The 26106-nt window shown below is 46.9% G+C and overlaps 2 long non-coding RNA genes across 2 annotated transcripts; both read left to right on the top strand.

Moving 5' to 3' along the window:
- The first annotated feature begins 16159 nt into the window (after positions 1-16159).
- Positions 16160-25154, top strand: LOC135367999 (uncharacterized). The gene is made up of 3 exons (XR_010414612.1): positions 16160-16176; positions 24323-24637; positions 24773-25154. It is a non-coding gene; the product is annotated as an uncharacterized LOC135367999 (long non-coding RNA).
- Positions 17511-18000, top strand: LOC135367998 (uncharacterized). The gene is made up of 3 exons (XR_010414611.1): positions 17511-17621; positions 17678-17812; positions 17869-18000. It is a non-coding gene; the product is annotated as an uncharacterized LOC135367998 (long non-coding RNA).
- Positions 25155-26106: the final 952 nt, after the last annotated feature.

Below are 26106 nucleotides of genomic sequence, written 5' to 3'. Positions count from 1 at the left end.
TTGTATTACTTGGCCCATTTCTATAGATATATAAAACTACAGCTACGATATTAATTGCGTGCAAATATCTGCTATCAGTACATGCCGAAAGTTTGCAACCTCGTAGGCAACGCGACACGATCGCAAATGGCGCGCGTTTGGTAAACAACTGCAGTCATCCGCTCAGTACCTAATTTTAGGCCCTTGTTTTCCAACGTATGAAATCTAAACCCAGACTCGTCCTGCGCAGCTTTCGACGAACCCACTGCAAATTAACGTGAGAGCGTAATTTGAAGGAATTGTTCGAGCAAGTCATGAATCGCTCGTCGCACTGCAAGCCGAATTCGGGTTCTCGTATAGGAGACTCATTCCGAAAGCAACGCGGTCGGGCCTGTGAGAGGGTTACGTTGGACCTCTGCTGGCATGAGCTATGAACATCATTACTTGGTGCGTAATTAACTGAATGTTATTTAGAAAATAAACTAAATTATATGATTCAGTTACGCAATTAAATAGTGTAAGATGAAAAGTAAGCAACATATTGGACGTTACTCATGAGGAACCAGACAACCTGCCGATCTAAATAACGCGTCCTGGAGTAGCCAGTCCCGAGTGACTCTGGACTAACATCTCAATTTTTTTTTCTTTTACAAATCAAATCATATCAAATCAGTCTGCAGATCATTTTCCAATTATCGAGCTGAATGAGAGAACGTAGCCATACGCAATTTGGCCTCGCATTATTTAATGTTCAATCTGCATCCGTACACTGACGTACACTGTTCATAACCATAGCTGGCTTCACGGTGATAACATGAGTTGGATCAAGTACGGAAGAAGGAATGTCGCTCGGTCCAGCTGTAGGAGCTACTGACGCGACAAAAAACTACGAAAGAACGAAGCGCATCAATAAAGTTCTAATGCGTGGCAAGAAAGTGTGGCTATGAGCGGCGTACAGACGTGCATAGATGGAGAGAGGACAGCAGGAATGAGTGGGAGACAGGGAAGTTATAGCATGCGTCCTGGGCCGACTTCACGGGGAACTGTGCCGATACTTTTCTAGAAAGCTTGCCGGGAAACCTATATAGATGAAACCCTCAGACAAAACAGCCCGTGGCAGGATTCGAGCCCAGCACCTCGGCCTGGCTATACCACAAAGGAGCAGATGCTGCCCACTCGGCGATGCCGCTGACGCAGAGTGCGCGCCTCACCTCGTGATTTCATGCTTAAAGTGACAGTCCGGTCGAAAACATAGGTCTGGGAAACACCGCCTTATGATTCCTAATACTCCTCTGTGCAAAATATTTCAGAACAAATCGTATCGCACGATTTATAATCGACTTTTTTCTATGCCGCAGTTGGTCCTGAGTAAAGGCCGCAGCGAGATCTCGCGTGACGTGCATAAGAGCAATGCCGCACGTGACTTGCGCATGCCTGTTTGCGCGATAGTTGATTGTTGCGTGCTAGAATTTGTCCACTATGATGTTTTTGAGTAGCAATCACGCGTTATGTAGACTAAAATGCAGAGTAGCGTCAATGGAAACACAGGTATCACGACGTAGCCTTCTGTTCAGTACACTCATAGACAAGAACACCTCTCTGCATTCCCAGCAACGGCGCAGTCCTCCGCTCCACTTTGTCCATTGGGGACGTCATGCTCACGTGACGGCTGACGTACATAGAGGATCCTTGGGGCAAGGAGTATGCGAGGGAGAAAAACGAAACCGGATGTCTTCAGAGGAGTATTTTTTACTCGATATCTCGACGCCATACTCGACGCCACACTCGAAACCACGCCATTTTGTGAGCTGAAATTTTCCACCCAGCATGTAAGCCTCAGTGGCAGTTGGAAAAAATCAACTTCCGGTTTTCCCGAACTGTCCCTTTAAGGCATGCTTAAGGCTTAAGACACATACGATCTAGTTAACGTTCACTTCCGGAGAGGATTGGCTGCATCGTCCCAAAATTATTTTCTTCGCTTTGCTTTTCTCGCGCGTTCTAAGGGAAGTAACATAGTCGGCGCCAGCGTTGCAGAACGTGGTTGCAAACGACAAAGCCATTGTTTTCGTTCGCAGGCATCTGAAAAACTCCAGTGAGCTTGTCGAATTTGTTGATTGCAGTCAATTCGCAGATTGCAACTCTAGGGAATGCCATCATTTTGGCCCAAATAACAGGGGCGGACGGGCGAGCCGAGAGAAGCGATTTTGTTGCATCTCCCATGGACTCCCATGCATTGAGAATTTGAGAAACTCTAATTCGCTCAAAATCACTGGATCGCGTCAGGCCTTTAAAAATGTGTCATTCCCTAGACAAACTCGAGGAGAAAACGCGTGTAACCGTTTCGTGTAGAAATTTAGCGCGGTTTACGGGAACCCTGCGAACGAAAATTCTTCATAGATTTTCTTAAGGAGCTAGTCCGCTTTAAGAGGTGCAGCCTCTGCACGAATGCTGACCAAAAAATTATTATAAATCAAAATTGTTTTGACATGCTTCATTCATCTTCGTCGTTTTATGTGTTTATAAATGTTATGATGGAAGACAGGACGAATATGACACTGATAGCCAATCCAGGCCCTAGTATTACTCGCAAAGCACACTTATATTATGGCGACCATTTCTCAAACACCTCTTCACAGAATGGGAATTTTTCTTCAGTACGCATTCAATGTGAGGAGCACTTAGTCGCAGCTGGAAAGCCGCCCACACTGATTCATTCATTCATTTGGCACAGTCTAGAAGAAAATGCTTTAACGTTTCTGGGCAAAATTGCCTGGAATGCGTGAATGACTCCAAAGGTCGATGTGAGCTTTGATGACGTTACTTAATTATGTAAGAACTGAAAACTAGGGGCGAGTTAGTGAGGCATAATGGAATATCAAAGAGAAGGAGTGTCGTGTTTATCAGATCAGTCGTGCGCTGTGTGTGCACACCCTTTGATGTTGAATTATGACACATTTAATATGCATATTTTCTGTTTCGTTTCGTTTATTTACCTTAGGTGCCTTACGGGGCCTTTACATGTGGGAGTTATAATTAGTCAATAATACATGTACGAGAGCAAAATATGCACTTCTCGAGCGCACAAAGAGGGAAAGGGTGTTCGCGTCGGAGGGCCACACGTTTTTAGTGATCGAGCTGATTGGAATAAACGCTGATCTGTCGGCTTTCCGGCCCAGATAAGCTGGAGCGATAAGCCGAAGGGATGTCTTTCTGCGCTCCCGAAGTACGTGGTTCGGGTTTTCGCCTTTCATTTGCATATAAAAGCTTGGAGATTTATGTTTCCAAATATGTGCACATTTCAGGACTATAAAAAAGGAGGGTGGATTTTGGCTCCAACCCTGCTATTTCGCAGTTTCACAAAAAAAATCTAATTAAAAAGTTAAGTAATGAATTTTATAAATAGATCGATAGATGTAGAAAGAAAAAATGGAATGAATTTTAGGTGATTAGTGGTCTAGTAGTTACATGCTCTTTCCCACAGGACGTCCGCCTGCCCGGGTAACCCACCCGCAAAAATGGCATATCAGTGCTGCTTTCGCAGCTTTAAAAATAAAAATAAAAAAAAAGGAACGGATAAAAGAACACACCCTCTATAATGACATTACAGAAAAATGGTGTTCGCTTGCCGAATGAGTTTGGGGAACTCGTTAGCTTTTCCTCCTGCACGAACAGTATACTGTGGATGGTAGAAGAGTTACAATAAAAACAAACAACGTCATAGTAATGAGAAAAGAAACCGCGATATGATGTGTGCGTATTTTTTTTTAAATTTAGCGCGCGACTTTGCATAATACCATCGTTACCGGACAACTTGTGCGAAGAAAGTGTCTCTTAGACCAGTGCTTCGAATTTTTGTGCCATCAAGAGCAGTTCAAAACTTCATCTTCTTCATCAGAACCTCACTTACATAAAATAAAGATAATAAGTAATGGTTGCATACACTTTAGTATAATGTGGTTCTGACCGCCCTAATACTTTACTGATCGTCATTGGCATCATTTGCAAATGACATGTTTTTATACTATGTAATTCCACACAACACGAACCAACGGATGACATTGTGTTCCGTATGACATGGGTATAAAGTTACTAGCATACTTCAGATCGGAAGCAGTACTCGTCTTCAGCTCCTAATGTCGGACGTTTCATGTGTGATGATGACACGCACTCACTCACGCACTCACTCACGCACTCACTCACGCACTCACTCACTCACGCACTCACTCACCCACACTCACTCACTCACACTCACTCACACTCACACTCACTCACACTCACCCACACTCACCCACACTCACCCACACTCACCCACACTCACCCACACTCACCCACACTCACACTCACTCACTCACACACACTCACACTCACTCACTCACACTCACTCACACTCACTCACTCACACTCACTCACTCACACTCACTCACTCACACTCACTCACTCACACTCTCGTACTCTCGCACTCTCGCACTCTCACACTCTCACACTAAATGATGATGAGGTGGGCGATTCGCCGCCGCTGAGGCGGTACACTGTCCTACAGACAACTTGAGCCCCCATTGATTACGTCACGCCGCCGCGCAAAGCATGCTGGTGGGCACTATCAGCTTTACCAGCCTATCAGCCGACGCGTTTTTCGCGCTTCTTGCCCACCACTGCAAAATATAACCTCGAAACCGGTCCTCTCGTGACGTCACATGTTTGCAAACAGAGGGTCGTCTATTGCACATTGAGAACGGATGAGGGGATGATGATGGGGGGGGGGGGGGCACTTTCAGAGATCCCTCGTCAGACCAGTGGAGCGGAAGTAATTCCGCAAGAAGACGAAGGTCTTGCATCTTGTGGGCACCGTTCGACCACGGCCCGAGAATCTTAGCGATGTTGAGCGGCCGTTTTGTCAATACGTTGCGTAGCAACTTCCATCCGCGCACGCTCTTGGCGATATTGCCCACAAGTCAGGACACAACGGTCACATACGCGAGAGCTTCAGGAAAAATAGCTCCAGGCGAAGAAAGGACTTCAAAAATATTTATCTGCCTCTTGATGCGACAAAGATATTCGTATCGCGTGCAAGTTACACCAAAACGACCGACATAATACATATGCGCGAAAAGTGCACTTGTTTAAACGTTCCGCGTCTTCTGTGCATCGCAATAGCAGACGTCAGAACTTTCAGTAAAAAGAAAATGGGAATTTTCTGCGCAAGATGTAATAGACCACTAGGTGTTTGCAAACAGTCTACCATCACAACGCCAGATCTCGTAACCGACTGTTGCCGAAATAAAGCCGCGTGTGGTGGCAGCCGTCGATCACGATAGTTGCTTTGATGGTTGTTTCCGATGATGCATGCCATGGGTGGTTTTCAAGTTGAGAGGTGCTGCTACGCATGCTGGGTCTTCGAGCTTCCGGTCCGAAATTTCGCTCAATTGGAGCAAAGCGAAACATTATAAACTCTGGCTTAAACGACAAATGGGCTCGCCTGGGAAGGCCTGCCCCCAAAGAAGTAAGTATACAAAGAAGTAAGGTACTTTAAGAACTGCTTCGCACGTACTTTTCTTCTGACAAAGATAAGATTTCGTGACAGATCTTGCATGGTTCAGTATCGTTTGGCGTGCGCTTTGAAATCGATCTTTTGCTGGGCGAATGTTCTGTTACAACGCGGTCAATTGGACGCTTCAGGTAACAAAGATAACAATCAACATTTCAGATATGACACAACAAAATGCACAGGCAGTATTTTACGCAGCAATCTTCTGCACTCTGAGGAAAATACGCATGTAGTCGTTTCCTTTTAGTTTGGGACGAAGCTGTGACTTTAGTGATATTATTCTCACTTTATGAGCTGATAATAATTATGAGCTAATAATGATGAGTCCATTTGCTACTGGGACACGACAAGTCCTGTTCCAGCTCTAACGTGCCGGTAATGCTGTTGTTATTGTCATTAATCTTTACCTTAGGGTTACAGTTTGGTTTCTCCTTTTCTTTTTGTCCTTTCCTTTATTAATATGAGCGTATCAACAGTTTCCCTTCTCCAGTGTAACACCTAGAAACGACCTGTTCCAGCTTCATCGTGCTGATCATGTTGCCATTGATAGCATTCACTTCCTCTGCGTTACTGGGACTAGAATAAAGCAAGTCATATCAGCAGTCTTTCCACGACGCAATCATGCGAAAGGACAAACCTCTTTGACGCGCAAAACATTTTTTTATAATTGTGTTACATCTCAATATCAACTGAATTCACGGCAATCACTCCTGCCGCACACTCTCGCCTTTGTTTATTGGTATTCTTTTTTCTTCTTTTCATTCCTTTAGTTTATTCCATTTATTTCGTCTCGTATCGATAGCAATCTATTTTCGGCGAACACTAGAAGCAGAGAAATAAGATACACTGCACCGAACAAGCTACCTTTCTACACACACACAAAACAGTTTCACACGGAGAACATGGAATATCATCTTGATATATCGACTTCACCCTCTAGAGCAGCAAGACGTTCATGCAAGCAGTCTCGGTTCAGTTAATGAAAGTATCACGGCTCCAATTTTTCTTTATTTATATCCAGAATTTATTTTATTCTTTACATTAAAAGTAAAAAAATCTAATTCACCAGCCGTTTACCAGAGAAGCTTATTGAAGAGGGAAGTGAATACAGCCAGTGTGCAGACCAGTAACGATATAGAGGCTTCGCCTTTAAATGTCCTGCACATAGAAGCCAATTGAAAGAAAGACTCTGTAAAGCTGGCTTTTCCGTGAATAGACACTTTATGAGGCAAAGCTACCTTGCCGTTCTCAAATAAAGCGGAGTGGTAGCGCTTACGGGTATCGAAAAAAATGGTACCGTCGAGAGTCTCGAGTACTCGAGAAGCGTTTACCTAGCGACCTGCCTGCTACGTAGTGGGATGCTTCTCGCGGAGCGTTCACCCTGGGCCGACTTGACGGAGAACTGTAGTGACATCTGACTGGATGTCACTGACATCCAGTCAGATATCTTATGACATACTTAGAATACTTATGGGCATTTGACTGGAAAACACACGGCTTAGCCTCTGCAAGCCATAGTGACCATGGCATGACCTATGCCATCTGAGGCTGACCTCTCCATATCATTGTCATCACATATTTGTTGTTGTCAGCATGACGTGGGAGCTACCACAACCGCGCGGATGCAGTGTGGAACAGGGTTATATAGCCAATAACAGTCCTTAATTGGGGTAGTCTGCACTGTACATAATAAACTAGACCGTACAGTCGCAAAAGAGCACACAAAAGAGAATCCTTCGCAGTCCGTCCTGTCCTTGTCTGTTCCTCCTGCGTCCGGTGTTTAGTGGCTGCGTGGTTTAATTGATTAGGGTCCTAGGGCTATGTAGGTTTTCTTTTACATGCCTCGTAGGGGCTAAGAAAAGTGCGATATGAGAGTAATTTAAATGTACAATATTGCGCGGGGTATTTCACCTAACGTGAAATATAAAAATTGTACTAAACAATCTATTTGTCTGTACACTGTGGGGTCAACGCTATTTATCTCGGAGGAGATTTTGCCGTCACATCTGAGCACTTTTATCGGATTTAATAAGCGAGAAATTGAATTTTTCCAATTGAGCTCCGAAATATGCCGTGTAAAAGCCACGTCTCTGGCCATTCTACCGAACGCGCTCAAACGCAGTAGCTGCAAATCTACTCCCAGTACCTGCAGTAGCTTTATAGAACCATTTTCCGATCCTGAGATTCGAGCGCCCGCACCCCGTTTCGGTAACTCCTCCTCTCTTCGTCCCTCTCTTTCCATCTCTTTCACTCGTCGCTTTTAAATTGGCTGCATTCTACGCGCATTTCTACATTCATTGCGGCATTCTACCAAACGCGATAAGAATGCGGTAGCTTTACAGTGCCATATTCCGATCCTGATCTTCTTCATCTTTTTTTTTCTTAATCGTTACCTTTATATTCTTCTTTCTTCCTCCTGCTTATTTTCTTCGTCTTCTCATTGCTCTTCTCCTTTCTTTTTCTTGTTTCCTTCTTTCTCTGCTTTTCTTCTTTTACTTCTTCTTCACTCGTTCCGTGTCATTGTAACTGCTACGTCTCTCTTCGCAAGTGTCACGGACCTGCACGGCTCTCGACGTTGTCGGATGTAGAGCGCTTTAAAAAAAAATAGTTCACAAAACTTCACCGTAATCCCCGTTAACGAGTGTTGCCGAACATTGTAAAGCCATACTGTCATAGCGCTCAATTCCTAATCCTTTCCCTCGTTTAAACTGGGTTTAACAACTTTGCGTAACAACAACAACCCGCAACGAACGAGTCCGATTGTTTCAATCCGCACATTCTATTTGTAGAACCCAGTCACGAACCGCTACACAGTATCCAGGATTGAAAAAAAAAAAAAAAAAAAAAACACAATACCGAAGTATGCGAAGTTATACAACACTGCGCAATGTGATCAACAGACTTCCTATTCACAGAAAAGCATCCCGTGCTTAGGAAGGGGTGAAAATTCTTAATGCGATCAACTTCGGGGTTCTGCGACAATATGGGGGGCTCTCTTTTTCACGAACACGGTCGAGTCAAACGGAGGCGGTCATCCGTTAATTCGTTTATTCTAAAATCTGTCCGTAAGCTCCGGATTTCCGGGTTTCATTGTGTAAGTAAAGTTGTTGGAGCGGTGTTTCTGAATACTCGCAAGCGGGGAACCGGAAAATATCATTATATAGTAAGGGGTCTTAAGCTGCGAAGGCACGGAGATGTGCTTCGTGAAGTTGTGCACGGTCAGACATAAATAGCTTTCCAATCTCCTGGTGGTCCAATGGGGATGATACGTCGTATAGCGAGATACAAGTGAAAAAAAAAAAAAAAGCCGGTTTTTAGGTAATTCCTATCCGTGTTGCAAATAAACGCAAAACCTTGGCTCCGAGTAATCTCCTCCTTGAAAGCACGCCCCGCGAGGCAATTATCTCTGATCCCAGTATTTCACACGATGTTGCTCGAGAACGTCTAGCGACTGATTGATGAACGTTCCTGAGGTTTTTTCGTTGAGAGCCGACCATTAAGGACGGTGGTTTATACTCGCGCTAGTTATAATAAGCTCCGCTGCAGCGCACAGCAGTCCACAGTATTTCCCTTCTGTACCGGTTTAACGGCCACTCTCTTTCTGAGAGTGCAGATCAGGCGGATCCGAGCATAGACGTCATCCGTCGCGCCCTACTAGCAGTTAGTCCTTCGTACTTTTTTTTCCTTCGTAGTTTTTTTTCTCATACATGCGGATTGAGATGCTTCGGAATTTCGTTGTAGATAACTTTTGGAGGGTCGCGTTCTTTTATGGCTTGAATATGTTACCTTGTCGTGAATGGGCTTACCTGGGAATATGAAACATGCTAGTGCCTCGTGCCTCGATGCGTTTGCTTGCAGGAGGGGGGGTGTCCAAATAGGCTTGCTGTTGTTGGCCACACTCGAGTGGGCATCGTCACTTGCACTTCACCTGTCTCCGCACATATCTGACCAATCGCATATCACCGGCTACGACCGCAGCGCTGGGGCTGCGGTCGAAAGGATCACTTCCCGTGGGACGACTTCAGTGGTGGGTTAAAATGGCTTTGAGTGGGCCTGTTGGTACATAGTTATATGAAGAAACTGGAGCTATAAGGACAATGGACAAGACACGAGTAAACGGGACTGGCTGCTCCGGAGCAGCCGGTCAAGTTCACTCGTGTCTTGTCCTTGTAGCTCCAGTTTCTTCAGTGGTGTGCGCAGCACATCGTACTGACACGAGCAACAGCGGTCGGTTGCTCTACAAACTGGCCAAGTGACCATCTCCAAACTGCAGTGAGTGCGATGTTGTCGAGGACACGGAGCACATCCTCCTCAGGTGCTCCAAGTATGCCGACAGTCGCAGGACACTAGAAGCAAGAAGTCTGGCCCCCCGGGACGCCCGGCCATTTGACCTCGTAAAGCTCCTGCGTCTTCAGCCACTCAATCATCAAACGGCTGCATTGAAAGCGCTCCTACGTTTCCTTGAAGAAACGCATCTGATCGACATTTTGTGACACTTTCTGGTTCCTCGTTTGTGACAAGTGTTCCCACTAGTTCGGAATGATATCTCCCACCCCCAACTACTGGGTTTTCTCTTTTTTTTTTCAACTAACTGCGGCTAAGTAGTCAGTCTGACTTTGTCACGACTTAAATCCCAATTTTTTTCTTCCTCTATCACATATCACATTACACATCGTACGCAATGAGACCCTTCAGCGATCTATAATAACTTTTTACGGTCATCTACGCTCCGCAGCCGTCTTGCTATAGTTTTCCCAGCGCATCGCTCACGCTTTTAAAGTTATACCTTCTAACTGCGCGACCCATTGGAGCGCGACATTGGAGTAACCTTCCTCTCGAAGTTGCACATATCATCGACCGTGTACATTTTAAACAAGCCGTCTCTCCCATCATCTACGGATAACCTATTCCCCTTTTGCTTCCTGGAATTTGCCCGTATTTTTATATTCTTCTCTCTTTGTATGTCCCTATTTCTTTATTGGTATCCCTTTATCCGGGTCTCACTCAGCTCTGTGCCTTTCATGTTACGCTAATTTAGCTAGTTAATGAAGTCATACGAGGAATACATGATAATACACTCTGTGCGTACTCAATACCTGTATTGTATCTGTACTGTTATGTTGATGCTCGCCCCTACGTACGTTATGCAGTACCCGCTCAGCGGGCCCTCATATATGGAGAGTAAACAAATAAATAAATCTGTCGTACGTATTACGATAAAAGAGATAGGGCGCAGACTAACCGGTGCATGATGATGATGATGAAGGAACGAATAACCGAGAGACACGGGACACGAAGACAAGCACAGGAGTTCTCATCTTGTGACATCTCATCAAGAGAGACTTCTTGTGCTTGTCTTCGTGTCCCGTGTCTCTCGGTTATTCGTGCGTATTACGGGTGTGCAAATCGTAATTTTAAAACCTTGTATAACCTGTAACCTTGTAAAAAAATGTATCTTCCTATGTAGCAGCATCCACTGTGTTCTTCGTGGTGTTTTTGAGCTCGTGAGTGCAGCTTCAGAAACTATTCAAATACACGATGAAAGATGAAAGTCACTGAAAAGGTTAGCCAGCTGTAGGGATCGAACCCACATCTTCTGGATTGCCACATCGAACCCACATCTTCTGGGTTCGATCCCTACAGCTGGCTAACCTTTTCAGTGACTTTCATCTTTCATCGTTGATTTCTTAGGCAACTTGAGGCTTTGTGTGTATCTGTCCCTTCTATGTTGTTCCAGCCTCAGAACATCAGTTTATCTCTTATTCAAATACAGTCACGGAACATGCAGTTATTGGCTCCGGTGTTTGAAAAATCCGGATTTTCGAAAAATCTGAACCGAAAAAAATCAGCCCAGATACAGGTACATGTCTAAGGAAACATTGCATTATATCATTGTTTTTGCGCACCCTGTACAGACGACAATCAACAACGTATTCCGTGAGAGTGAGGACAAGGAAAGTACCGAACTCTTGTAAGTTACATTGTCGCTCCGAATACTTGACCGGAAATGACGGGTGTGTCTTGCGACAGCTTCTCCGTAGGAAAGGAAGCTTCCCAAATCTTATCACACACCCTTTCGGGAACCGTCCTATATAGGCACTTTCCTGCGGTCCAGGTTTCTCTTCCTCTTTCTTTATTTCTTTTTTTTTTTCGGCCAAGAAAAGCTAGAAATAGAGGCCTGATCTGATTTTAGACGCAATGAGGTTCCTCAGGAGATTGGATTTCGCTTCGGCCTATAAGGCTTAGGACAGAAACCCTTTGATTTGTTCGAGGAATACAACAACTTTATCACTCAATTTTTCCAGAGAAAGACGCGTAATCACTTTCGACGTTGAGTGGTCAAATAGGTAAAAAAAAGTAATTTAATTAGATTTATACGTATAAGGTGTGTACACCTAGTTGGTCGACATGCTGCACGTGCCGCAGGACTGCGAATAATTTCGACCATCCGGTGGTGACGTGCGCAGAAAGTTTCCTACACACGGTGCTGGAAGCAATGCAGCACGTGACCGACTGAGCTATACCGAGACCGGTATGGGGGGGGGGGATATAGGTTTATTGCAAAAAGAAAAAAAAAAGGAAGAGGGGAAAGGTACCGGTATGGTGAAGCAGACATTGGACAGCCAAGAGCAAGAAGCCACCAAGGAGTCCACCAATAAGGACGTGCCTTCAGCTATAGATGGGCAGCCGATGGTACAGCAACGGAAAGCCCGTGTTTGAAATCGTCTGCGGCGATTGGCTTTTTGCATGCTTTCACGTGTGCACGTGGCGACGAATGGGAAGAGGCATTACGCAGGCTCGCGATTCAAGGAATGGGCGCCGCCATTAGTGCTGCCACCCCGTGGTAGTCACAGGAACTGTGCACGTGTGGAGTGCCGTTTGCCGTGCTCCTTCATCCGTGGGATTTTTCGTTCATTTTCGTGTCCGTTCGTGTTCACTTCGTGCCCGTTCATTTTCTCCCACTCGGGAACCGGTGTACCTCACGTGAACAACTGTGCATATCGCACGCGGAAGCAGGCAATCTTCTTTTTCCTTGACCTTTCGAAACGTTGATACGCTACTCAGACGTTTACCGGATGACCAGTTATATGGAATGTTATACGTTATCGTCAGTAATACTCATTAAAGACGGCGACCGCCCGTATTCATCCCAATGGGTGAAGAGCGATTTTGGCAGTCCACCTCTGTCGTCGCTGGGAACGAGGCTAAGGAGCGCACGGAGACTGGCGGTTTGAGATTAACGCGACAAGGTCTACATCTAGGTGGCGCTGTTGAAGGACACTTTTCGGCCTTTCTACGTCATGATCCCGACGAAGGAATGAGCACAGTCGAAGGTGCGTGGAACACATCCTGTGTCATTCGTCGTACTCGTACAACTCAGAGCTGTAAAAGCCACTTCGTAGGAACCGAAAATCGGCGTAAGAAATAAATACGATGAAAAGCAAAAGCACGTCCTTATCGGCTAAGTTTCGAGGAAAACGAGAGACTATGTGGCGGATAATAGAGTCGCTACGCAATGAAAAGAAAAAAAAAAGAAAAGAAAAAGCACGCTTTTTTTATCCTCTTATTCATTCACCGACGCGGCGTTATCAGTTTTCTATGGACTTCTTTTTAACCGCTCATCCCATTTACATTTCAATGAATTGAGGAGCCTCCCTCCTAGTTTTATAACGATACTTCCAAGATGAGAGAGACCAGCAAAGATGAAGTTTGGAGCGTCCACCGAGAGTAAGGGAATACGGTTAACTACATAGTGTACAGGCAGCTGGCCAAGTTGTGTACTTGTTATATACTTGAGAGTTTGGTCGAGCAGAAGTATGAGAGCCAACAACAACAACAACAACAACAACACAAAAAGGTTGGTCACTCTGGGGGAGTTACGAAGAGTAATTGAAGTAGTGGTGCAAGAAGAAAACCTGAAGTGACCTAAACAAGCTAATGGAGCGAAACTGCGGTTGTTGTTTACTCAGCTTTCAAGGAGGATGGATAACGTAGCGAAACGGTGAAACGTTGCAACGGATAGCGCAGGAAACGTGGCAGAAAAATTGCTCTCGTGTAACAGGATACGGACGTCCATCGAGGGCAGCGCGATCTGTTTCGTCCTCGCTGGAGTTATTTAGTGTATTCAATATGAAAGCAAGTTAATGTAACGGTAGTTAATGTGTTGGGAGAACCCTGAAGCATGCATGTTGCAAAACTGAAACAAAGTTTTTTTTTTCTTTGTGAATATTTACTGTTGACATAAGTGACTGGCGTCGTCTTCTGCAAGCATTACGCCTTCAAAATAAGGGAAGAGAGAACTCGGGATTAGGTGGAATATGGAAGTCAGGTGAGTTTGCTAGCGCTGAAAGTGGCCAGTAATCATTCGGCATTCTCTCTCTCATATTGCTGCTAGTCACACGGACGAACACACTGGTGCCGGGCGGCATCTTGCACGCACTTTGCATCTTGCATATTTTTGTTTTGTTAACTTTCGGGAGTCCCAATAAGCATTTGATGCTAAAATCGTTAAAGAAAAACGGCGAAAAATCCCAGTGACGGTAGGTAAAGGATGACCCTCACTAGTGGCGCCACTGTGCCGCCTCCGGTGAGGATCCTCGTTTCGTTTTCGTTCCTGTTACTTACAGTACAGTGAAAACTGTCACATTGGAATGAAAATGCCATTTGTTTGGAACACATACGTCGTTGTCGTCGTCGTCATGAATCACTAGGAAATATCAACGCTGGACAAACCTCTTAGCACAAGACAAGGTCTTGTCTTGTGCTGTTCGTGTGTTTCTGTTCTGTCTTTTCCCCGAGCTTATAGGGACATGTTGCCAACGTCAAACAGCTCGCTTGCATATTACTTTTATGTTCAACGCAATAAGCAGTTTGTATGAAACGACCATCACCGTGTCTCCCTCTTCTTTCTTTTAATTCTCGTCTTTCTCTCTCTCTCTCTCTCTCTCTCTCGCGCGCGCTGAACTTATATCCTGTACCCGCCTTATTGCCGAGAAACTTTAAATGTCCTAAGAAGGCTTTCTGTTTCTCTCTTACGCTACAGCGGAATAAAATTCGGAGCGCGTTTCAGAAACAAGAATGGCCGGAATAAAAGAAGAAAAAAGGAATGATGGATTCTACCGTCGCTTACGGATATTTCACGGCCCCCTGTTTTCCCGGTACTGCAGCAGTAAACGTTTTAAGGCGTGAGCATTTCGGGATGTTTTGAAGTAAACAATTTATACGAGCGACGTCGACTCCGCATTTTTGTCCCTTAGCTCGCGCAGGCATGGCCGCTTTTGGATTGGGCGCATTTAGTCCCTCAGTGTGTTTGGATTTTTTTGTTTCATACTGTAAGAAAGGTTACAACGTCATGTTCCAGTTGTAGTGCGTACTTGGAATTTATTGGACATATCGTTATGTTCACTGTTATCTAACTACTCGACTGTTACACTTTTGGGTATATTTTTCGAACGTAACACCAAAAGGAGTTCACTTTTACCCCATGTCACCGGCGCGAACTCCTTTTGTAAAGGTGCCCTTCAGCTGCAAATGTCCCCTAATAGAAAGGAGTTATATATGAACAGCCTATAGGGGATCGATCTCACAACTTATCAGCCTTACCGAGGGAACGCCGTAATGTATTGTGGGATGAAAAGTGTGCCAGACAAGCGATTTTAGAGAGCGTTACACAGGTCATGACTTTAGCTTTGCCGCAAAAGGGGTTCACAAGGGACGTCCACCCAAAAGCCATGTGCTACGTGTGAAATTAACTGTTGCCACCTCTCAAGAATATTTCAGAAGCACGTTGTCGTGATAATTCTGTATCGCAACACTTGCTAGTACCCAAGCAGCACAATGTACTGAAAGTCGAGTGCGACAGGGGTGGACGGGCAGGTGGATTGCCTTCAGCAGACTCGTGAAACTAAGGAACACTGATGATACCCCAGTCACACGGGCAGTCTTCAATGATCATTGAAACCAATCGTCATTGAAAATGCGTGTAGCGCCACCTTGCGTGTAACGTGTCAACCTGTCGGGGAACATTGAATCCAGTACTCTTTGGGAAGTTGACACGTCACACGCTTGTTGTCACTACACACATTTTCAATGGTCATTGGTATCAATGATCATTGAAGACTGCCCGTGTGACAGGGGTATAAGACACATACCGTCCACCCCTATCGTACTCGACTTTCAGTACATTGTGCTGCTTGGGTACCTTCTCTCCATCTATCTGCTCCTTTGCAAGGCGCATGGCCAGAGCTGATAAGACGAAGTCAAAACTATCCCTCATCTCTCAAGGCAATCGGCGGATTTGTTGTCACTTGGACTGTAAATGAAGGCGCGAAATTATGATGACATCATCTGTAGCTGATGCGTAACCCTCTCTTTCTTGGGGCTGATAAGACAAACCACGAGACACCGATAGCTTCATCCGATATAATAGAGCACGCTGTCAGCAGCAGACACGGACAGCGGAAGGGGAAAATTCCCAGACCATTTTAACGACTGCGCAGTTATGACTAATTCTGCTGTTCTGTAGGACGTTTCTACGGACAACGGACGATTTCACGTGTGCTCGATTCCAGCTAATTCGCGGCACAATTAAACTGTTTCACACGAAAGTCATCCTTGCTGTCTGGGTTTGGACAACTGTATCACACATTAATGTAAGTGCGTATGAACTCGCGCTGTGTTACAATAACTAATAGGGCGTGTAGGAAATATGGCGCGTTTATTACGTGGTCCGTCTGAACGCGGAGGCGGTAACGTTAGGGCTCCGGGCGCTCTGCCTGCATAGAATGGCGGCATATTGCTCGGGGAAGGGTTAAGACGGGGGGAAAGGCTCACAAGCATAGTTATTTAGTCTTTTGCCCTACAGTCACCCTTGATGGTTCACGACCTTTAGAAAGATCAACAGGGGTGTTTGTACAGACTTGCGGTGCTGAACGATCTCTTCCATCTGAAGCTCCGATCGTCCAGAATTCTGCACCGCTTTCTGGGGTTTACGTCTGGCGTCGGACGCAGCGGGACAGACCATTATAATGTGTTCCTCTGTTTCTGGTTCATTGCATTGGCGACAGTTTCGACTTGAAGTGCGACCGAGCTTGAAAGCGTGGGCGCAGGTGTAGGCACTGGGAGATCGGATGCGAAGCAGGGGTGAAACCTCGGCTGAATGGACCATTCTACCAACTGATCCGACCATGTTGTATGGGCCACAGAACCACAACCCATCTGAATGGACGAAAGGTAGTCATAATGAAAGGGAGGAAAATATGTTAATGATCCCTCATACGACAAATAAATATTTATTTGAGAGTACTGCCGGCAGTCAGTCAGTTCATACCCAAGGCAGGACCAGCGGCATGGCCGAGTGGGCTAAGGCGTCCGCTCGTTGGTGGTAACCAAGGTCGTGCTGTAGACTGGGAGGTGGTGGGTTCGAATCCTACCACCGGCTGTGCTGTCTGAGGTTTTCCCTGGGTTTTCCGAAGACTTTCCAGACGAATGTCGGCACAGTTCCCCTTGAAGTCGGCCTGGGACGCATACTAATCTCCCTGTCTCCCACTCCTTCCTGCTGTCCTCTCTCCGTCTGTCCACGTCTGTACGCCGCTCATAGCCACAGTTGCTTCGCGGCGCTAACACGCAATAAAAAAAATACCCAAGGCAGGTAAAAACAACATATGTACAATAATAACTATCAGCTAACAGCAGAATAAGTACTAGTCAACGACAACTTGCACGCGAAAAAGGTGGTGATAGTGAAAGGGCTAACATGCAAAAAGGAAAAAAGAAATACCTTAACAATGAACCAATAGCGGCTCTCAAGCCAGCAGTTTGAAATGCTCCCTCTGTGTTTCGAACGGATATCTCTTTTCGTAAGTTATCCGGGTGTCTGTCAGTGATCAAAGCAGCAAGAGGTGTTGACACAAGTTAATATTCTTTCTTTCTGGCTCTACTGGCTTCGTTAACAGTTTCTGCAGATCCTGCGCGGTTGAACCACAGTCCTGGGCAGTCAAGGCGAAGATTGAGGTGTGTCCTGTTGCTGCTTGTTTGGAAGAGAAATCGCTTTTCCATGGCTCATCCTGCTCCCTATCAGTGACAGACCCACAAACAGGTGATGCCACATGTTGCTATTCCTCCTCGCACTGGCCTTGTTACAAAATTCTGCAGGTCCAGCATGAATGCAGTGGATCTCTGTGGTGCCCAAGCCGAGACAGTGCAGCGTTCCCTGTTGCTGCTTGTTTCGAAGGAACATCCCTTTTGCATGGGGGCTCTGATGTCTATCAGTGACTAAAACGCCAACAGGTGATGCTACATGTTGCTATTCCTTCTGGCACTGGCCTTGTTACAAAATTCTGCAGGTGCACCATGGATGGAGTGGATCCCTGTGCTGCCCAAGTCGAAAGATTGGCGTGTTCCCTGTTGCTGCTTGTTTCGAAGGGACACCCATTTTGCATGAGGGCTCTGCTGTGCATCTGTGACCAAAGCACAAAAAGGTGATGCCACATGTTGCTATTCCTTCTGGCACTGGCCTTGTTACAAAATTCTGCAGGTGCACCATGGATGGAGTGGATCCCTGTGCTGCCCAAGTCGAAAGATTGGCGTGTTCCCTGTTGCTGCTTGTTTCGAAGGGACACCCATTTTGCATGAGGGCTCTGCTGTGCATCTGTGACCAAAGCACAAAAAGGTGATGCTACATGTTGCTATTCCTTCTGGCACTGGCCTTGTTACAAAATTCTGCAGGTGCACCATGGATGGAGTGGATCCCTGTGCTGCCCAAGTCGAAAGATTGGCGTGTTCCCTGTTGCTGCTTGTTTCGAAGGGACACCCATTTTGCATGAGGGCTCTGCTGTGCATCTGTGACCAAAGCACAAAAAGGTGATGCCACATGTTGCTATTCCTTCTGGCACTGGCCTTGTTACAAAATTCTGCAGGTGCACCATGGATGGAGTGGATCCCTGTGCTGCCCAAGTCGAAAGATTGGCGTGTTCCCTGTTGCTGCTTGTTTCGAAGGGACACCCATTTTGCATGAGGGCTCTGCTGTGCATCTGTGACCCAAGCACAAAAAGGTGATGCCACATGTTGCTATTCCTTCTGGCACTGGCCTTGTTACAAAATTCTGCAGGTGCACCATGGATGGAGTGGATCCCTGTGCTGCCCAAGTCGAAAGATTGGCGTGTTCCCTGTTGCTGCTTGTTTCGAAGGGACACCCATTTTGCATGAGGGCTCTGCTGTGCATCTGTGACCAAAGCACAAAAAGGTGATGCCACATGTTGCTATTCCTTCTGGCACTGGCCTTGTTACAAAATTCTGCAGGTGCACCATGGATGGAGTGGATCCCTGTGCTGCCCAAGTCGAAAGATTGGCGTGTTCCCTGTTGCTGCTTGTTTCGAAGGGACACCCATTTTGCATGAGGGCTCTGCTGTGCATCTGTGACCAAAGCACAAAAAGGTGATGCCACATGTTGCTATTCCTTCTGGCACTGGCCTTGTTACAAAATTCTGCAGGTGCACCATGGATGGAGTGGATCCCTGTGCTGCCCAAGTCGAAAGATTGGCGTGTTCCCTGTTGCTGCTTGTTTCGAAGGGACACCCATTTTGCATGAGGGCTCTGCTGTGCATCTGTGACCAAAGCACAAAAAGGTGATGCCACATGTTGCTATTCCTTCTGGCACTGGCCTTGTTACAAAATTCTGCAGGTGCACCATGGATGGAGTGGATCCCTGTGCTGCCCAAGTCGAAAGATTGGCGTGTTCCCTGTTGCTGCTTGTTTCGAAGGGACACCCATTTTGCATGAGGGCTCTGCTGTGCATCTGTGACCCAAGCACAAAAAGGTGATGCCACATGTTGCTATTCCTTCTGGCACTGGCCTTGTTACAAAATTCTGCAGGTGCACCATGGATGGAGTGGATCCCTGTGCTGCCCAAGTCGAAAGATTGGCGTGTTCCCTGTTGCTGCTTGTTTCGAAGGGACACCCATTTTGCATGAGGGCTCTGCTGTGCATCTGTGACCAAAGCACAAAAAGGTGATGCCACATGTTGCTATTCCTTCTGGCACTGGCCTTGTTACAAAATTCTGCAGGTGCACCATGGATGGAGTGGATCCCTGTGCTGCCCAAGTCGAAAGATTGGCGTGTTCCCTGTTGCTGCTTGTTTCGAAGGGACACCCATTTTGCATGAGGGCTCTGCTGTGTATCTGTGATCCAAGCACAAAAAGGTGATGCCACATGTTGCTATTCCTTCTGGCACTGGCCTTGTTACAAAATTCTGCAGGTGCACCATGGATGGAGTGGATCCCTGTGCTGCCCAAGTCGAAAGATTGGCGTGTTCCCTGTTGCTGCTTGTTTCGAAGGGACACCCATTTTGCATGAGGGCTCTGCTGTGCATCTGTGATCCAAGCACAAAAAGGTGATGCCGCATGTTGCTATTCCTTCTGGCACTGGCCTTGTTACAAAATTCTGCAGGTGCACCATGGATGGAGTGGATCCCTGTGCTGCCCAAGTCGAAAGATTGGCGTGTTCCCTGTTGCTGCTTGTTTCGAAGGGACACCCATTTTGCGTGAGGGCTCTGCTGTGCATCTGTGATCCAAGCACAAAAAGGTGATGCCACATGTTGCTATTCCTTCTGGCACTGGCCTTGTTACAAAATTCTGCAGGTGCACCATGGATGGAGTGGATCCCTGTGCTGCCCAAGTCGAAAGATTGGCGTGTTCCCTGTTGCTGCTTGTTTCGAAGGGACACCCATTTTGCATGAGGGCTCTGCTGTGCATCTGTGATCCAAGCACAAAAAGGTGATGCCACATGTTGCTATTCCTTCTGGCACTGGCCTTGTTACAAAATTCTGCAGGTGCACCATGGATGGAGTGGATCCCTGTGCTGCCCAAGTCGAAAGATTGGCGTGTTCCCTGTTGCTGCTTGTTTCGAAGGGATACCCATTTTGCATGAGGGCTCTGCTGTGCACCTGTGACCAAAGCACAAAAAGGTGATGCCACATGTTGCTATTCCTTCTGGCACTGGCCTTGTTACAAAATTCTGCAGGTGCACCATGGATGGAGTGGATCCCTGTGCTGCCCAAGTCGAAAGATTGGCGTGTTCCCTGTTGCTGCTTGTTTCGAAGGGACACCCATTTTGCATGAGGGCTCTGCTGTGCATCTGTGACCAAAGCACAAAAAGGTGATGCTACATGTTGCTTTTCCTTCTGGCACTGGCCTTGTTACAAAATTCTGCAGGTGCACCATGGATGGAGTGGATCCCTGTGCTGCCCAAGTCGAAAGATTGGCGTGTTCCCTGTTGCTGCTTGTTTCGAAGGGACACCCATTTTGCATGAGGGCTCTGCTGTGCATCTGTGACCAAAGCACAAAAAGGTGATGCTACATGTTGCTATTCCTTCTGGCACTGGCCTTGTTACAAAATTCTGCAGGTGCACCATGGATGGAGTGGATCCCTGTGCTGCCCAAGTCGAAAGATTGGCGTGTTCCCTGTTGCTGCTTGTTTCGAAGGGACACCCATTTTGCATGAGGGCTCTGCTGTGCATCTGTGACCAAAGCACAAAAAGGTGATGCTACATGTTGCTTTTCCTTCTGGCACTGGCCTTGTTACAAAATTCTGCAGGTGCACCATGGATGGAGTGGATCCCTGTGCTGCCCAAGTCGAAAGATTGGCGTGTTCCCTGTTGCTGCTTGTTTCGAAGGGACACCCATTTTGCATGAGGGCTCTGCTGTGCATCTGTGACCAAAGCACAAAAAGGTGATGCTACATGTTGCTATTCCTTCTGGCACTGGCCTTGTTACAAAATTCTGCAGGTGCACCATGGATGGAGTGGATCCCTGTGCTGCCCAAGTCGAAAGATTGGCGTGTTCCCTGTTGCTGCTTGTTTCGAAGGGACACCCATTTTGCATGAGGGCTCTGCTGTGCATCTGTGACCAAAGCACAAAAGGTGATGCACCATGTTGCTATTCCTTCTGGCACTAGCCTTGTTACAAAATTCTGCAGGTGCACCATGGATGGAGTGGATCCCTGTGCTGCCCAAGTCGAAAGATTGGCGTGTTCCCTGTTGCTGCTTGTTTCGAAGGGACACCCATTTTGCATGAGGGCTCTGCTGTGCATCTGTGACCAAAGCACAAAAGGTGATGCACCATGTTGCTATTCCTTCTGGCACTAGCCTTGTTACAAAATTCTGCAGGTGCACCATGGATGGAGTGGATCCCTGTGCTGCCCAAGTTGAAAGATTGGCGTGTTCCCTGTTGCTGCTTGTTTCGAAGGGACATCCTTTTTGCACGGGATGCTGTGGTGTCTATCAGTGACTAAAGCACCAACAGGTGATGCCACTTGTTGCTATTTCTCCTGGCTAATGGCCTTGTTATAAATTTATGCAGGTCCAGCATGGTTGGAATGGATCTCGGTTGTGCCCAAGCCGAGACATTGCTGTGTTCCCTGTTGCTGCTTGTTTCGAAGGGACATCCCCTCTGCATGGGGGCTCTGGTGTCTATCAGTGACTAAAGCACAAAGAGGTGATGCCACCCCTTGCTATTTCTTCTGGTTACTGGCCTTGTTACAAATTGGTGCAGGTCCAGCATGGATGGAATGGATCTCGGCGATACCCAAGCCGAGACGTTGCTGTGTTCCCTGCTGCTGCTTGTTTCGAAGGGACATCCCCTCTGCATGGGGGCTCTGGTGTCTATCAGTGACTAAAGCACAAAGAGGTGATGCCACCTCTTGCTATTTCTTCTGGTTACTGGCCTTGTTACAAATTGGTGCAGGTCCAGCATGGATGGAATGGATCTCGGCGATACCCAAGCCGAGACGTTGCTGTGTTCCCTGCTGCTGCTTGTTTCGAAGAGACATCCCTTCTGCTCGGGGACTCTGATGTGTATTAATGACTAAAGAAGCGACAGGTGATGCGGTGATGCCACCTGTTGCTATTTCTTCTGGTTACTGGCCTTGTTACAAATTTATGCAGGTCCAGGATGGACGGAATGGATCTCGGCAGTGCCCAAACCGAGACATTGCTGTGTTCCCTGCTGCTGCTTGTTTCAAAGGGGCATCCCTCCTGCATGGGGGCTCTGGTGTCTATCAGTGACTGAGGCACCAAGAGGTGATGCCACCTGTTGCTATTTCTTCTGGTTACTGGCCTTGTTACAAATTTATGCAGGTCTAGGATGGATGGAATGGATCTCGGCAGTGCCCAAACCGAGACATTGCTGTGTTCCCTGCTGCTGCTTGTTTCAAAGGGACATCCCTCCTGCATGGGGGCTCTGGTGTCTATCAGTGACTGAGGCACCAAGAGGTGATGCCACCTGTTGCTATTTGTTCTGATTACTAAATTTATGCAGGTCCAACATGGATGGAATGTTGGCGGTGTTTATGGCGGTGTCGAAATTTATGTTGGTGCCCAAGCCGAGACATTGCTGTGTTCCCTGTTGCTGCTTGTTTCGAAGGGACATCCCTTCTGCATGGGGGCTCTGGTGTCTATCAGTGACTAAAGCACCAAGAGGTGATGCCACCTGTTGCTATTTCTTCTGGTTACTGGCCTTGTTACAAATTTATGCAGGTCCAGCATGGATGGAATGGACCTCGGCGGTGCCCAAGCCGAGACATTGCTGTGTACCCTGCTGCTGCTTGTTTCGAAGGGACATCCCTTCTGCATGGGGGCTCTGGTGTCTATCAGTGACTAAAGCACCAAGAGGTGATGCCACCTGTTGCTATTTCTTCTGGTTACTGGCCTTGTTACAAATTTATGCAGGTCCAGTATGGATGGAATGGATCTCGACTGTGCCCAAGCCGAGACATTGCTGTGTTCCTTTCTCTTGCTTGTACAAGCCGCACAAGCTGGTCTGCCGACTGAACTTTTCTGTTCGCTTGCAACTCTTTAAGGCAGAGATCTGTATCTGTTCGAACACGAGATGGAGCCACGCCAGAGGTTGTGTCGACTCATGGGGTACCACAGGGTAGTGTGCCAAGTCCTATTCTCTTCAACCTTGTTATGGTGGGCCTGAAGTACTGCAGGGACCCAGGGTCAAGATCGCTGTGCTGACGTCTGCACATGGACCATTAGAACACCAAGACTTGCAATCAATTTGGCGGCGTTCGCTGGACGTTTCATCGAAGCCGTCATGGACATATCGGGTGACAAACCGCAGCTCTCGCCTTCACTAGGAAGCATATACCCTGCTCTCAGCTTTTTCTTGATGGAGAGTAATTGTTCTGAGGCTGAACATAGACAAACACAACACAAGCCCTAATTTGCCTAGAAACACGCACAGTTGAGATATGGCAGTCATCGATGACTGAGATATTTCAGCTTTTTCTTGCTGGCTCGCCAGTGGAACCGGTGCAACGTCACAGGTTTCTAGGTGTTGTCCTCGATTACAACTTGTCCTGGACAAGACACATTGATGACTTGGACAAAGTTTGGCGACAGTTACTGCGTCTCTGTACGTGCAGTATCTTCCCATGCTATGCGTTCTGTCACGCATGCGTGTCTCCTTCATGGCCATTACATCAATTAACCCAATTAACCACCAGTTAACCCAAATGCACTGTGGCAGGGTATCGCAATTGCCGCGGTGAAATACTTCATCCCATCATCATGCATGTAGCTGCTCCTGCTGCTCTGACAACTGATGCAGGTCATGCACTTTGACAGTGAGCATCTGTGGTCTCTGGCCTTCTGATTGGAGGACCTTGACGTGCCGATAATGCTTTTTGGAAGGGATTTGGCGTCTGAATGACGAGCGATGCTACCTTTTAGTGACTGAAGCAAACAGTGATATTACTGATTATTTTTCGAATTACTGAACTTTTTGCTGTTTCTTGCAGGTCCTGCAGGGTTAGAGTGGATGTCTGTGGTACGCAAACTTTTCGCTGATTGTTTGGAAGGAACGCCCTGTTTTCATGCTGTCGCTCGATGACCGTGGGCACCAGCAGGCGATGACACAGACCTATGGTTCCATCAGCTGACTGGCCTGTGTAGCAGAGCCATGAAAGAAGCGAAGGAAGCCGAGAAGTCGTGGAGGCGTCGCCAGGTGGTCTTGCTGCATGTTCAGAAGAGAAATCCCTCTTTCTCGTGCTTAATCGCGGAAGGGTGTTGACCCGGACTCGACGCCTTTGTCTGGATGTGCCCGTCCTCTACAGGTTTGAGCTGATCGCGTATTTTGCAATCGCTATTACGAATGTTGTGTTTTGTTTTTATTTCCCATTTGTCGTAATGTTTTCGTGTAATGTGCTTCATACGTTATCGAGTAACAATGGTTCTTAATTCTATGTCAGACGACGGCTCTATACGGCAACGGTGAACGGCGTCTTCTTCGTACAGGGGGTACTTCGAGCGTAATCTACCTAGTTCCTGCTGTGAGAAGCAAGCAAGCAAGCAAGCATGCATGGAGAGAACTGCTGTGGTCCTCTCGGAGAAGCCAAAGGTGTTCAACACTACTGCAGCGGAGGAAGTCTAACGAAGAGGACATCAGCGAAGTCTTTATGTACTTGTTTGGAAGACACAAATAATCTCGGAATTGAGCATACACTTTACACACAGTTAAAAAAAAAAAAAAAAGGCGCGCGTACATATGAATATCAGATAAAAATTTCGATGGTTGGGGGGGGGGATTGGTTTCGTGTTCCTCTAGAAAGTGCTTTTAGTGCGCGATAATTTTTGCATGGTCCCTCTTCGGAGTTTCGCGTGGTCGTCGGTGAATATGGTACTCACCCAGCCGATGGGTGTCCTAACGTCTGGCTGCGGAATGGAAGGTATGTACGCTCGCTAATTTCGGGTGGGGATTGGGAAGCGGGGTTGGTAAAGGGAAGCAACATCCAAATATTCAATTTCGAGCTGAAGCTGGAGTTACTTTCTTGTGGTCTAGTTCCTCGATTGGTGTGGGAGGTTCGTCGCTGGTCTCGTTGTCCGCATCCATGTGAAGCCTCCACTCGAAAGGTTCCAGTTGTTGGTCCACCTTGTGTCTGGTCGGCGGTCGACTGCTTCAGTCTGGGTACGGGCCTTTCCACGTGGTTGGTTGTGCCTCCGGGTGCGTAAGTGTGTGTGTGTGGGGGGGGGGGGGGGGGACGTCACTCTAGGGGCTCTAATTTATGGTGGTTGTATTGTTGACTGATTAGAAGAGTCACAAAATTAGTGGTCTAATTTAGTGGTCATTAGTCTAATTTATGGTTGTCCGCAGAAAGCTTCGTTTTAGAACTGTTTGGTCGTATGGCGATTGTGTAAGGCACTAGCATGTATGCATGAAAAAATGGCGAGCGAGCTGGTGTCTAACGCGTGAAAACTGGGGATCACGCGAAAAAAACGGAAAATTTGTCTCTCTCTAGTCTCTGGTATTTTATTTCCCCATGTAATCTGTTTTGGTGTATGTTCATGTAGTGCAGAAGTGTATTTTGTGCTGTGTATTTCGAAATAAATTGACAGCTGTGTTTCTTGTTCTCTCATGGAAATTTCGTTTTTACGCGACTAACCTAGCTGACTGGCGGCGCCCCTGATACAGGTAGGTGCAGAAACCGTTTCAGGAGGTCAGCATCTGCGTCCGTATCACTAGCGTCACCAAGTGTCGCAGGTATCCTTAAGGTGTTATGTATGCATCATGTGCTGAAGGCGAGGT

Source organism: Ornithodoros turicata, chromosome 9 (assembly GCF_037126465.1).
Source record: "Ornithodoros turicata isolate Travis chromosome 9, ASM3712646v1, whole genome shotgun sequence".
NCBI classification, from domain to species: Eukaryota; Metazoa; Arthropoda; class Arachnida; order Ixodida; family Argasidae; genus Ornithodoros; species Ornithodoros turicata.
This window is presented reverse-complemented; position numbering and strand designations above follow the sequence as displayed.